The sequence below is a fragment of the Dendrobates tinctorius genome, unplaced genomic scaffold (assembly GCF_039654945.1).
Source record: "Dendrobates tinctorius isolate UK_male_01 unplaced genomic scaffold, ASM3965494v1 ptg000154l, whole genome shotgun sequence".
NCBI lineage: Eukaryota > Metazoa > Chordata > Amphibia > Anura > Dendrobatidae > Dendrobates > Dendrobates tinctorius.
This window is the reverse complement of record NW_027361821.1, coordinates 21,977,218-21,991,121: the sequence shown is the minus strand read 5'-3', so window position 1 is coordinate 21,991,121 and position 13,904 is coordinate 21,977,218. Positions and strand designations below refer to the sequence as shown.

Here is a 13,904-nt window from a genome sequence, read left to right as displayed (position 1 = left end):
GGGATATGTAATTCGCTTCTCGCCCCTTCCTGGGGGGGGTATATGCACCGTCCCCTTAGTGAGCCTTGGCACTTTTCTTACCTCCGGCCTCACCTGCATTACCAGCTCTGGGGGAGGGGAAATTCGCCTCTCCGCCCAACGCTGCTTCCAGTCCTGGGGCCCCTGCTGCTCATATTATGCACGCAGGCGGCTACCAGACCAGGTATCCTCTTCTGCGGGTTCCTTTCCAGGAACAGGAAACCAAACTGAGGGAGCGAGGGGGACCGCCCCATTTATCTATCTGTAGGTTTCCTGTTCCGGGGGCGGATCCCCTCTCTCAGTGGGTGCTGTCGTGGCGAAGAGGAAAAACTTCGAGACCTTTTTTGTGAAGAATGTCTTGAGGCAGGAGCTAAAGACCCAGAAGCATGGCCGGCCATTTGGCGATAACATTGGCTAGAGGCAGGAGCAGGGTGGCCAGAATAAGGGCCGGACATTTGGCCATAATGTTGGCTCGAGGCAGGAGGGCCAGAATAAGGGCCGGACATTTGGCCATAATATTGGCTTGAGGAAGGAGCAGGAGGACCAGAATAAGGGCCGGACATTTGGCCATAATGTTGGCTTGAGGAAGGAGCAGGAGGGCCAGAATAAGGGCCAGACATTTGGCCATAATATTGGCTCGAGGAAGGAGCAGGAGGGCCAGAATAAGGGTCGGACATTGGGCCATAATGTTGTCTAGAGGAAGGAGCTGGAGGCAAAGGAATGGATGCAGCCATGCTCTCAGCTTGTTGTGTTGTTGTGATAGGTTTCGCCCGTGAGGATAGTGTTCCAACATTTGGCACATCTCTGATGTTGGTATCAGATGCCATTTGTATGGGAAGCTGGCCAGCTCGCCATTGTTCTATGGGCCCTAGAACATGGTTGGGTTCCTGCTCTCCCTGACATGCAGCAATGAGTGTCAATATAGCAGCCCGTACACGTTCCTGCCATTATTCAGGAACTTTTGCTAGGCAGCGGGAGAGGGACCTACAAAACCGCTCTACTGAATTTTCGGGTGTCAGGGAATTCAGGATGCTTAAAACTCGCGCATCAATCAGCTCAGGCAACATTTGTGTGTCTTCATGTCATCTGTTTCGTCGATCTCTGAGAGTGTGGGCAAGATAGCGAGGGACATTGGCTGTTGATCCTGCCTTTGTTGCTGGGGCTGATGATGTTGATGCTGCCTGTGGTGCTGGGGCTGCTGCTTGTAATGTTGCTTCACCAGATTGTTGTGTGCTTCCCTGAGCAGCATCAGTGGAGGCTACACCTGTTCAGGCTGTGTTGGTGGAGTGGGGTCCGCTGGGGGTTTGGTCTCCGAGGCTGAGGTACATGCCAATGATCTGTCTGTGGTGAGCGAATCATCTGAGTCATCCAGGCTGTCATACGTCCTAGGAGAAAAGACATTGTGGCATAATTATAAGTAATTGACACCAAACACTAAATCAACTAACTAGTTACATTGTGGTAATTTTGGAAATCATGAAGGTAGGTGTTGACTATGGAAACTCTTCAAATTTTCACATACAGTATCCACTTGTGTATGTGTAAAATTTGAACATTCTTAATATTATGGGTCCACAATTTTGGGGGGCCGTTTAAAACATTTCTGTAAAGAAATTTTTGTACTAAAAACAGTGTTGTTGTAAGGTTATTATGTTTTGGCACACACACAGAGTCACTTACGGATTTAGCTCCAAGATTGGCCTTAGGAAAGCTAAATTGCGGTAGTACACATATTGCCTCTTCTTGGAAGCACCGGTAGTGGAGGGGATTAAATTCCCGCCTGAACTGGTCCCTCGCTGAGTGCCAGCGCCGTTTGACCAAATCAACTGTTGGTAAAGTGTTAAAAATGCAAAAATTACAGAAAGCACAACATTAAAATATTATTTCAATACCAACATACGATTTTCAGCTATGTTGTATTTCCTAATGTTTGGTTTCTGGATCATGATGGCTTAACAAAAATATCAAAACAATAAAAAAATCCACTGGCGCTGACCACTACAAGAGACGGCCTGGTGGTACCTAGACATAATCTGTGCTCAAACTATCAAAATAAAACATAGATAAATTAGAAAATACTTTATTGTTCTGCGCTCCCAAACTGCATACAAATTGGGCTCCAAAGGCACAATGTGTTTAGAAGTACAACTGAAAGTAAATTCAATTCAAATGTCTCACAAAAAGCCTACACTTCTCAGGAGAGTGAAGGAGATAAGAATCAAACACGCCTGCAATAATACTGGTGCACTGTAACAGGCTACTGCTGCAACACATAGAGGCTTACCCTCACTCTGGCTGAAGAGCAGGTGCCGTCATGATCGCAGTAAGTCGGCCACAATGGGGACCAATGGGTGCAGAGCAGGCTGGGATGAAGAGAAGTGTAGACTTTTTGTGAGACATTTGAAGTGAATTTACTTTCTGCTTCACTTCTAAACACATTGTGCCTTTGGAGCCCAATTTGTATGCAGTTGGGGAGCGCGGTACATTATTTTTCACAAAAATATCCAAACACTTTTGGCCTGGACACTAAGACTAAGAAGTGTGTGTGACCATTTTCATCCATGCTGTGACCCCAGGGTCGGACTGGGGTGTGTAGGGCCCACCAAGGGAATGAATTTTAGGGGCCCACCTACAGTAATGTACAACTCAACATTTAGGCTTTGAGACCGCAGAATTACACCATGGGTTCTTTTGCCGTATATCCCAGGCCAAATCTGCATCATTTCAGCATCCTAATTCTACTAAAAGCTGCACCGTTGTTCATATGCTGCAGATCTTTCCGCACTACGATTCATTTAATCCTTTAGGGCCGCAGGCCTGTTTTCACCTTAATGCCCAGGCCATTTTTTTGCAAATCTGACCTGTGTTACTTTGAAGTTAAAAAGTGACCCCATTTTGTAATCTACACCCCCAAGGATTGACGTAGGGGGTATAGTGATCACTTTGTCCCAACAAGCGTTCCATGGTAGATGCTACACAGCCCAGCCAATCGAAGCGTTCGGATCTGCAGGGGGGGCTAAAATTCGCCCGGACCAGCCAGGTAGCATTGCTGCCTGCCGGTCTTAGCGGCGAAAGCCTCCAGGTACCCATGCGATTAGCTGCGGGGACCGACGGAACCCCTCGCCGTACATTAGTACAATAGTGGACACTTTAATTTAGAGACTTGGAGAAAAGATGTCTGAACACAAGGATGTCAGCGCCATCACCGCACATACAAGAACCAAACAGAAGAATCCAGAAGAGGGATCATTAATGGCAATGGCAGGCCTGGCATAGCATACAGTACACCACATATCCCTACATACAGTATTATGGGCACCGCATAGTCCTTCATACAGAATTATGGGCACCGCATAGTCCTCCATACAGAATTATGGGGCACCACGTATCTCTTCAAACAAAATTATGGGCACCACATAGTCCTCCATACAGAATTATGGGACACCATGTAGTCCTCCATACAGAATTATGGGCACCACATAGGCCTCCATACAGAATTATGGGACACCACGTATCTCTCTATACAAAATTATGGGCACCACATAGTCCTCCATACAGATTTATGAGACACCATGTAGTCCTCCATACATAATTATGGGCACCACATAGGCCTCCATACAGAAATATGGACACCACATAGTCCTCCATACAGTATTATGGGCACTACATAGTCCTCCATGCAGTATTACGGGCACCACATAGTCCTCTATACAGAATTATGGGCACCACATAGTCCTCCATACAGAATTATGGGCACCACATAGTCCTCCATACAGTATTATGGGCACCACATATTCCTCCATACAGTATTATGGGCACCGCATAGTTCTCCATACAGTATTATAGGCACCACATAGGCCTCCATACAGAATTATAACATTTCATTACTGATCCTGAGCTACCTGCTGTATTACTTTCCAGAGCTGTAGTTCACATCCGTCTCTCCCTTGTGGGATGATAGAATGTACAGCTGCAGGAGCAGCGCTCCCCGTGACATAGGAGTATTACAGCTCCAGGCTGTGTTACCTGTGCATTCACCCTCCCACCCCCTGTAATTACTCAGCGCTCCCTCCTGTGCTCCCCCGGTTGGTGCACGGCTTGTAGGAATGATTGTATAATCCTGGGACCTTATAAGATGAGAATTTCACAACCCGACTAGCGCTCAGAAAACGCCCAGCGGAGATTCAGGCAGCAAAACCTTCATGCAGGATTATCCAGCCAACCAGACATGGATTTGCAGTCAGTTCACCAGCCTCATCAGGTCCGCTAATGCAGACAGATTGGAATGTGAATTCTGCTGATAGATTTCCTTGAAGTTTTACTGACACTGACGGCCATTTCTTGTGTACAGCGCAAAACATATTGTGGCCTGTACAAGACTCAGGTGCATGCAGAGCGTAGCGGCACAGAGAAGAGAGCGTTGGCACAGGCAGAGAAAGAGAAGAGAGCGTTGGCACAGGCAGAGGAGGGCTATGTGCACATGTTGCAGATTTGGCTGCGAATCCGCAGCAGTTTTCCATGCGGTGTACAGTACCATGTTATCCCATGGAAAACCAAATCCGCTGTGCACATGCTGCGGAAAATTCTACGCAGATTTGTTGCGGTTTATTTTCTGCAGCATGTCACTTCTTTGTATGGAATCCGCAGCGTTTTTACACCCATTCCATTATAGGAATACGCAGGTGTAAAAACGCAGGCGAAATCCGCACAAAATCTACACTAAATCTGCAGGTAAAGCACAGGTCATTTTACCTGCGGATCCAGCCAAATCCGCAGCACAATCCACAACGTGTGCACATACCCAAAGAGAAGAGAGTGGCGGCAGGGAAAGGGCAGAGCGCAGCTGAGGGGACAGGGCAGAGCGCAGCTGAGGGGACAGGGCAGAGCGCAGCTGAGGGGACAGGGCAGAGCGCAGCTGAGGGGACAGGGCAGAGCGCAGCTGAGGGGACAGGGCAGAGCGCAGTGACAGGGTAGAGCGCAGCTGAGGGGACAGGGCAGAGCGCAGTGACAGGGTAGAGCGCAGCTAAGGGGACAGGGCAGAGTGCAGTGACAGGGCAGAGCACAGCTGAGGGGACAGGGCAGAGTGCAGGGACAGGGCAGAGCGCAGCTGAGGGGACAGGGCAGAGCGCAGCTGAGGGGACAGGGCAGAGCGCAGCTGAGGGGACAGGGCAGAGCGCAGCTGAGGGGACAGGGCAGAGCGCAGCTGAGGGGACAGGGCAGAGTGCAGGGACAGGGCAGAGTGCAGGGACAGGGCAGAGCACAGGGACAGAGCAGAGTGCAGCTGAGGGGACAGGGCAGAGTGCAGCTGAGGGGACAGGGCAGAGTGCAGCTGAGGGGACAGGGCAGAGTGCAGCTGAGGGGACAGGGCAGAGTGCAGCTGAGGGGACAGGGCAGAGCGCGGGGACAGGGCAGAGTGCAGTGATAGGGCAGAGTGCAGCTGAGGGTACAGGGCAGAGCGCAGGGACAGGGCAGAGCGCAGCTGAGTGGACAGGGCAGAGCGCAGGGACAGGGCAGAGCGCAGCTGAGTGGACAGGGCAGAGCGCAGGGTCAGGACAGGGCAGAGCATGGGAACAGGACAGGGCAGAGCGCAGGGACAGGACTAGGTGACGCCATATTATATAGGATATGTAAATTGAAACAGGCGGGGGATTAGTTATAAAAGGAGGGTGAAGCTAGGGTAAGAGGGCATGGATCCATATTGAATATTTGCCCATGGCAGCATAAATTGTGCTCAGCTTTCTCAGCTTTAGGTATTCTGAAAATGCGTATGTCTAATAAATGAGATGTGATGTGACAATAGGCGCTTATGTGGTGTACAGAAGTCTGTTATTCTGCAGCGTGTAAGTTGCAGGCACTGACCGAAAAGTTAGGTGGTGCTCACGTCTGTCCAGACCTTCCACATATCTGTACTGTTTTTGGAACAGACAAATGGGGTACCGTAAGTGATCATCAGTCATGCAAATGGAAACAGAGGGGACAGAGGCACTCACCACCTCTTCTAGCATGTCTCTTGCAGCCCCAGGCCGGTGCTTATTCCATCTTCATTCTCACCGCTGTTCTACTTCCTGCTTTCAGCGTCCACATGGTTCAGCTGAGCCGCTCATTACATATGCGCATATGTAATCAGCCGCTCATTACTTATTCACATAGGTAATGAGCAGCCGCTGAATACAGGAAGATAGAACATCGCTGAGATTGAAGATGGAATAAGCACAGGGGGCTGCAAGAGACATGCTAGGAGAGGTGACTGTGATTCACAGGTACCAGCAGCTGGGCCGCGAGCGGGCTTGTTCAGTGACATTCATGGTCGGGCGGGGGCGGGGCCCACCGAGGGATCCAACGGTGCCTCGGTGGGCCAGTCCGAGCCTGTGTGACCCAAAATGTGATGTTTGTTCACCATGCCCTTGTATAAAATCTGCTTAGAAACAACATAGCCTGCCAGACTTGTGGTGTGTAGAACACAAACCTTCACACAAGTAAAAATTACCAGCAGCCATATGTAAGGGCTTGCAGTGTAAAATATTTTGTGTGGTGTCCAGAATTAAGTCTACATCTTCAATTTAGCACACTCAGACAGATTCAGTGGTGGGTCAACCAACAAATGTGACATATAAACAGTCTAAGGCTGGTTTCACATTTGCGTTTTTTAGCGCTGGAAAAAAACGCACACCTGCGCATGCGTTTTTTCCCCTATATTTAACATGGGTGCGCATACCTGCGCACTGGTCAGCGCATGTATGCGATTTTCATGCGCTGCGTTTTTTTGGGGTGTGCGTTGGGATTTTCCAGACGCAGCATGTTGCATTTTTTGGCCCTGCAAAAAAGCGCATGCGCACATATGCGCACGTTTTGCGCTAAAAATGGCCATTATAGCCTATGGATGCGCATATGTGCGCACTGGCATGCTCATGTATGCGTTTTTTTGCATATGCGTTTTTTTTTTTAAACCATGGAATTTAGGGGTTTGGGTTAGAGTTAGGGTTAGTTAAGGGGGTTTAGGGTTAGGGTTATGGTCAGGGTCAGGGTTAGGGTTAGGGTCAGGGTTAGGGTTAGGGTTAAGTATGGTTTTGTTAAGGATTAGGGTCATGGTTAGGGTCAGGATTAGGGTTAAGTATGGTTTTGTTAAGGGTTAGGGTCAGGGTTAGGGTTAGGGTCAGGGTTAGGGTCAGGGTTAGGGTCAGGGTTAGGGTCAGGGTTAGGGTCAGGGTTAGGGTCAGGGTTAGGGTTAAGTATGGTTTTGTTAAGGATTAGGGTCAGGGTTAGGGTCAGGATTAGGGTTAAGTATGGTTTTGTTAAGGGTTAGGGTCAGGGTTAGGGTTAGGGTCAGGGTTAGGGTCAGGATTAGGGTTAAGTATGGTTTGGTTAAGGGTTAGGGTCAGGGTTAGGGTTAGGGTTAGGGTCAGGGTTAGGGTCAGGGTTAAGTATGGTTTTGTTAAGGGTTAGGGTCAGGGTTAGGGTTAGGGTCAGGGTTAGGGTTAGGGTTAGGGTTAGTTAGGGTTTAGGGTTTGGGTTAGGGTTAAGTATGATTTGGTTAAGGGTTAGGGTCAGGGTTAGGGTTAGTAAAGTCATGGTTTTGGTAGTGTGAGGGGCCACCTAAAAATGTTGGAAAAAAACGCAAACGCGGTAAAAACGCGCTAAAAACGCATACAAACGCATAAAAACGCTGCGTTTTTTCATGCATGCTCATAAAAATGCTTGAAAAAAAACGCAGCAGTTGTATGCTTATGTATGCGTTTTTTCAATGCGTTTTTTTGCGGGAAAAACGCGCTGCAAAAAAAAGCAAGTGTGAAACTAGCCTAAGTGTGTTTTTTTTTTTTTTTGCAATATGTTGTGTATGGGCGCTTAATAGTAGTATGAACCACATGATGATCCTTACATGTAAACAAAGTCATAGGCGATCACCTTCTCAATTAAACAACGTAATTTACACTTGCAAGGCTAATTTTTTTTTCAATTTGCTCCGGAAATTCACACATGGCTAAATATGGCAGCCTAGTTAGGCCAAAGCCCCAAAAATGTGAGACATCTGTACAGATATGGTTTTATACAGTACAGACTGTTAAATATGATATAACACAATTGTTAGCCCATGGAACAGTACAAAACTTCACATTGTTAACACATGTCTGACAAGTAGCCATTGATTTAGCAAGGTAAATGGTTTTTTTTTACAAATGTAGTATCCCTACAACAAACAACAAAAGTGTGACAGACATGAAGCTAGTGAGCAACACAAAAATACTGCCACAGACACACACTGTATGTTTTTAAAGTTTTCACCAAGCATGGTTAATGATGAATTTGTATATTAAATAGAGGGATCAGACTATAAACCTAGGACTAAATGTAATATAAATGATGTGATTCAAGAGACAAATGCAAAAAATATTAAGCTAATGTGTGTTTTTGCTACACATGTCACCTTGCAAATCTAACCACGTAAAATCTGGTGATATGAAAACATTTTTGAATTTGATTGTTAAAAAGGAACATCTATGGGGTAACTTACCAAACTTTGCCTGCTTGGCTGGTGACTATATGGCCCAACCAGGTCTGGGGTAGAGCTGTTCAGCTACAGCAAACCAAGCACGTTCTATGGCCAGCCTGTCATGGTATCCGTCAGATTGAGTGTCCCAAAGTTCGGGATGTTGCTCCACCAGACGTATAAGGCTAGTTTCACACTAGCGATTATGAGCGCAGCGACGGCCTGCGCACGGCCGCCACTAAGCCCCGCCCCCTGCCACGCCTCCGCCGGTAGCTCCGCCTACCAGCGCATGACGCTGCATGCGCCCTGCGTCCCCTATCTTTATCACTGGGGGCGCAGGCCGTGCGCAGTATGCGTTTGGCGGCGCATGCGCCTTTTTGACGGTGCGCCGGCGCAACCAAACTGCAGCAGGTTGCGTTTGGCGCAGGTCGGCGCACCGTCAAAAGGACGCATGCGCCGCCAAATGCATACTGCGCACGGCCTGTGCCCCTGTGATAAAGATAGGGGACGCAGGGCGCATGCAGCGTCATGCGCCGGTAGGCGGAGCTACCGGCGGAGGCGCGGCAGGGGGCGGGGCTTAGCGGCGCCCGTGCGCAGGCTGTCGCTGCGCTCATAAACGCTAGTGTGAAACTAGCCTAAGCTGCTCTGTGTCCACACGTGGGGCCATAATTTTGTGAAAAATGACCAAACCACAAACTTGCAACCACTGTGAGAAGAGTCCAACTTCACCTCACTCCAAGAACTGTCCAGACTGTGAACCAACTTTTTTGCAGGGAATGTCTAGACACCTGGCTGGTATTGATACAATTGGTTTCAACGTTAACCCTATATTTTGGAAAACGCACACGGACGCCGTCCGTGTGTGGTACGTGTTTACACGGACCCATTGACTTGTATGGGTCCGTGTGATCCGTGCTGTTGCACAAAAACGGACATGTCAGCGTATTTTGCACACGGACACACGGTCCGTGAAAACACGCTGACATCTGCATAGACACATTCATTAGAATGTGTCTACGTGTGTCAGTGTCTCCGGTACGTGAGAAAACTGTCACTACACGTACCGGAGCCACTGACGTGTGAAACTGGCCTAATACAACCCTAACCCCAAGCCTAAGCCCAACTGCAAAGAATGGAATAAATAAAAAATTTTTTTATAGTTTTTATCTAATGGGGTGACAAAGGGGAATTTTATTTAATTTTTTTATTTTAATCACGGTGATCAAAAGGAACCAATAAGAATAATTCCCTATTGTTGCCTTGTAGTGGCCGTCAGATCTCGGTGGGCGCACTGTGCATGCAACTGGCCATTATTTAATTTTTTTTTTTCAGGAAGATGACGCCGGGCCAGGGAAGACATCAGGAGGGAGACTGGGGTATGGTGGAGGTTCCGAGGAGTCTCAGGGGCATTGTTTTTCTCTCCACTGACATCATGTTATGTCAGAAGAGAGGAATCATTGAAACAGCAGGCACACTTTTTTGTAATCAGACACTGGCCCTGATCATGTTTTCCAGGGTCTCAGCTACTCATGGTAGCCAAGATCCCGGAGATATTTTGACTCTGAGGGGACGCTACAGCCTTATTCCCGACTGTCATTTTAAAACGGCGATGATGGATTGAGTACTCTTAGCGAACGCCATTTTAATGCGTATCAGCGGTTGCCAAGAGGTTAAAAGGGTTACAATATTTATGTTGCATATTGATGGCCTAGCCATAAAATAGGTCAGCAATATGAGATCGGTGAGAGTCCAGGCACCTCAATCGATTGGCTGAAAAACGCTTTAGCAGTGATGTAATAGACCTGGGGCTTTAAACTCAGCTGGGTAAGTGGGCCGCACCTACAGAAAATTTGAATATGAAGGGCTGCTTTCTTTGCAGGAGAAAATTATATTTTCAGTGATACCATTATTTTTCTACTTGACTTTTTGATCAACATCTTTTTTAAGCATTTTTAAAAAAATCTTTGGAATAGTGTTTATCATATGGGTTATGGTACATGTCTTCCCTTTTACTTCAATTTTTACATGAAACAGCATTTTTAGTGTTATTACAATATTTTTTCATTCTTTATTTTACTTGTTTTTTTTAATAAATGTTTTCCTTTTTTTACCCATAGCCAGCCCTATACAGTAATACAGCTTTACAATTAGCCTCATTTAGTAATTCTGGTCCCATCCTTTAGCCCCCTAAACGACCAGAGGTATTTCAGGTTTTGAATTTCTGTTTTTGCTCCCCTTCTTTCTAGAGCCTTTTTTATTTTTCAGAAAATATAGCCGGGTGAGGGTTTGTTTTTTGCAAAACAAGTTGTACTTCATTGTTTTTTTTAACATGTACTGGAAAACGGGGAAAAAAATTCCAAGCGTGATGAAATTGCAAAAAAAGTGCAATTTAACAGGTGTTTTTTTTACCATGTTCACTAAATGCTAAAACTAACCTGCCATTATGATTCTCCAGGTCATTGTGAGTTCATAGACACCAAACATGTCTAGGTTCTTTTTTAATTTAGTGTTGAAAAAAAATTCCAGAGTTTGTTAAAAAATAATGGTGCAGATTCCAAGACCTGTAGCATCTCCATTTTTCATCATCTGGGGCTGGGTGAGGGCTTATTTTTTGTGCACCGAGGTGACATTTTTATTGATACCATTTTGGTGTGGATACAATCTCTTGATTGCCCGTTATTGCATTTTATTGCAATGTAGCAGTGACAAAGAAAAGTAAGGCTTGCATTTTGAATTTTTGCTCATTGTGCCTTTTAGCAATCATGTTAATTCTTTTTTATATTGATAGATAGGGCGATTCTGAATGTGGCAATACCAAATATGTGTATATTTGATTTTTTTTGTTTGTTTTGAATGGGGCAAAAGGGGGTGATTTGAACTTTTTATATTTTATATTTTTAGAAACTCTTTTTTACTTTTTGCATGCTTCAAGAGTCTCCATGGGAGAATTGCTCACTTGCTATGAGCGCTGACCACGGGGCGACACTCATAGCAATCTGACAATGACAACCATAGAGGTCTGCTGCGGTCACCGATGGGTGGGATTAACAACGTGCAAGTTAAATGCCGCTGTTAGAGATTGACATCGGCATTTAACCCCTTAACGTTTTCAACAGCTGACATGTGCCCGCAATGGGCGCAGATGGAATCGCAAGCCACCTGAGCCTATTAACTAGTTAAGCGCCGCTGTCAAACGCTGACAGCAGCATTTAACCAGTGCTTCCGGCTGATCGGGAGTCAGTGATGCGTTGGCATAACAACCAGAGGTCTCCCCGGTGGTCGGTGCTCATAGCAATGAAGTACTTCTGCTACATATAGGCGATCTGAGCATTGCCTACATGTAGCAGAGCGGATCGAGCTATGGCAGCTTCTAGCCTCCCATGGAGGCTATTGAACCATGCCAAAAGTTAACAAAAATGTTTTTGAAAATATGAAAAAAATAAAAAAATATAAAAGTTTATATCACCCACCTTTCACCCCATTCAAAATAAAACAATAAAAAAGTCACACATACACATATTAGTTATCACCGCATTCAGAATCAACTGATATATCAATAAAAAAAGGATTAACCTGATCGCTAAACGGTGTAGCGAGAAAAAAATCAAAACGCCAGAATTACATATTTTTGGTTGCTGTGACATCGCATTAAAATGCAATAATGGGCGGTCAAAAGAATGTATCTGCACAAAAGTGCTATCATTAAAAACATCAGCTTGGCCCGCAAAAAATAAGCCCTCACCCAACCCGAGATCAGGAAAAATGGAGACGCTACGGGTCTCGGAAGATGGTGCAAGTTTTTTTTTTTTAACAAACTTTGGAATTTAATTGTACAATTCACCGCGCTATACTGAGAAAATATGGTGGTACTGATTGCAGATAGACAATGGTTGTATTGAGAATAGAAGTATTAGTACTCACTTGTTAGTGGTATTAAAATTAATGACAATACAATATCTATATTCGACACTATAAAGTACTATACGTATAGTACTTTATAGTAACGAATATACACATTGTATTGTCATTAATATTAATACCACTATTACTCCACCAGCATGATTTGCTAGCAGAGGTAAATCATCCTCATAGAATACTCTACAACTACTATTTGCCAGCTAAGGAATACAATCATCACGGAATATTCCATATCCACTCCACGAACAAGTGAGTACTAATACTTCTATTATCAATACAACCATTGTCTATCTGCAATCAGTACCACCATATTTTCTCAGTATAGCGCGGTGAATTAAACAATTACATTTCTGGTTCAGTTTTTTAACAGGAGCCGACACAGTCCTGTTTCACCAGCTGCATCTGAGTCTGACTTTTTCTGTTAATAGGTGGATAGCGCCCATGTAAAATCTACTATAGCTAAACTTTGGAATTTTTTTTCACCACTTAGATAAAAAAGAAACTAGACATGTTTGCTGTCTTTGAACTCGTAATGACCTCCTGGAGAATCATAATGGCAGGTCACTTTTAGCATTTAGTGAACCTAGCAAAAAAGTCAAGCAAAAACCGTGTGGGATTGCACTTTTTTTTGCAATTTCACCGCACTTGGGATCTTTTTCCTGTTTTGTAGTACACGACATGGTAAAACCAATGGTGTAGTTCAAAAGTACAACTTGTCCCGCAAAAAAATAAGCCCCCACATGGCTATATTGACATAAAAAAAAAGTTATGGCTCTGGGAAGAAGGGGAGGGAAAAATAAAAATGCAAAACCAAAGTTACCCCTGGTTGTTAAAGGGTTAACTAGTTAACAGCTGCAGGTGGATCGCAATTCCATCTGTTGTGGGCACATGTCAGATGTATAGATCAGCTGTCATGTGCCTGTAAAGGTGTGGGCTCAGCACTGGAACCTGCATCAAACAGAGGGAGTCCGACATGGGCGTACTATTGCACCCAACATTGGAAATAATGACTCCAATCCTCGAATAATGTCTCCAATTCTGTAATTATACCCTTCAGTCTGTAATAATGTCCCAAATCCCCTTTGTTTTTTTTCTTTTCAGTGGCCACTGTGAATGTGCACGTACACGCTGAATGCACACTAGCTTATTTCTCAGTTCATACCTTGGGTTTTTTCAGTCTGTCTGAATAATGTGCAAATAGGGTGTGGCCTGCCTTTCCTTGAGCTGGACTTTATATTGATGTGGTCTCCCATAGCTGTGTGTCTATTGGCTGGGCCCAAGTCTTCTCAGCACTTATCCACATGCATGTCACTTGACAAAGGGTAAGGTTTTTAATACTAAATTTAGGACTGTCCCAATTAGGGTCACCGTGAAGTGGTGGCATGACTTTTGCATTTTTTTTTATCAAAAAACATGTTAACTATATACCCTATAATATTTTCATGCATTATTGCTGTTTTTTTACTGCAGGGTATTCAATCAT

General features: G+C 45.4%; 1 long non-coding RNA gene across 1 annotated transcript; it reads right to left on the bottom strand.

Moving 5' to 3' along the window:
• Positions 1 to 341: 341 nt before the first annotated feature.
• On the bottom strand, positions 342 to 13,616 carry LOC141050867 (uncharacterized). Its single transcript, XR_012220548.1, has 3 exons — positions 13,584 to 13,616; positions 1,699 to 1,844; positions 342 to 1,403 (listed from the first exon to the last, which is right to left on the bottom strand). It is a non-coding gene; the product is annotated as an uncharacterized lncRNA (long non-coding RNA).
• Positions 13,617 to 13,904: the final 288 nt, after the last annotated feature.